Raw genomic sequence first — 1,329 nt, 5'->3', positions numbered from 1 at the left:
GATAGCTAGAGATTGAAAGATAAAATGGGACCATCTGTATATAAAGATACTATCATACAAGAAATATAACTACAACTTAGAAATATTGACGTGTTCAAAGAGTCATGAAGACTTAGGAAATATAGTTTTTCATGGATAGAATATATAACATCTAGTACCGGACCGATGATTTGGACGACACGCCCCGGGTTTTTTTTTAAGCGTGGAAACCCCAGAACCAGAAGTAGTAGGATTGATTCTCATAATAATAAAATAAATATGTCGAAATGTTTTTTCCAAAATTATCGAATTCAAAATAAATGTCCGCTAGCACGTCGATCGGTTAATTCAATAAAATCGGAATTAGCACTCAATTTCGTTGGCACCATGCAATTAAACCAATCCAATTGTTTACTTATTCAATGAGACTGTCCATAGCCTTCTTGAAGGAAGTTAAGGAGCGGGGTGCTCTTTAAGTGTACAAATTTAGTTGTTACAACAAAACTAGTTAATAGTCATACATATATACACTCATTTATATACATAAAAAATCAACCAAAACATAATTAAAACGCAACTATCCTCACAGTTAACTACTATCAGTGGCTTAAAGAACTTATATGATACTCGTTCGTACAGTAAACTAATCAATTTGCACATTTTAAGTTAAATAAATGCTCAAAACATATTCAAATCTCTTTAGTTTTCCATTTTATGCTACTTCTCTTTACTTACTTTAATTCTAAGTGTTATCTAAAATTAAAAAAGTTGTCATTCAAATGATCTTTAAAAAATAAGAACCATAGGAGTTCACTATTAAACATATTCAAGAAAAATTTAACAGATCCTTAAGCATGGTTAATTTCTAGATTATTTTTGTCGTTTCTCCATAGTTCAAAATTTATTATATTACAGAGAAAGAAAGTCGATACACTCCGGACAAGGGATATAACCCCTCCTCCATCCAGACTTGCTTTCACCAAATAGACAATACTAATGCAAACAAATACTGCAGTCTTGACGGAGAGACAAGCTAACAAGTAACAGTATTAAAAAAATTAAGTGATTTTTCTCCATACAAAATCAAATTATACAATAGTAGGTTCGAGCAGTAAAAATTACATTGATAAAAACTGACTGGGTCGACGGACCACGCGACGGACCGTCATGGTCACAACGGCCCGTGATGGATTCCGTCGTCCCATACTTGTGAATTTTCTCTGCTACTTTTCTCATTACCCTCGACGACAAGTGGGACGAACCGTCATAGGCACGACGGACTGTCGAGGGCCTTCGTTCCAAAACACTTAAACTCTGAAAATCTGGGTACTGAGATCGACTCTCTGAACT

The sequence above is a fragment of the Solanum pennellii genome, chromosome 8 (assembly GCF_001406875.1).
Source record: "Solanum pennellii chromosome 8, SPENNV200".
Classification (NCBI taxonomy): domain Eukaryota; kingdom Viridiplantae; phylum Streptophyta; class Magnoliopsida; order Solanales; family Solanaceae; genus Solanum; species Solanum pennellii.
The sequence above is the reverse complement of the archived record's forward strand: the minus strand, read 5'-3'. Positions refer to the sequence as shown.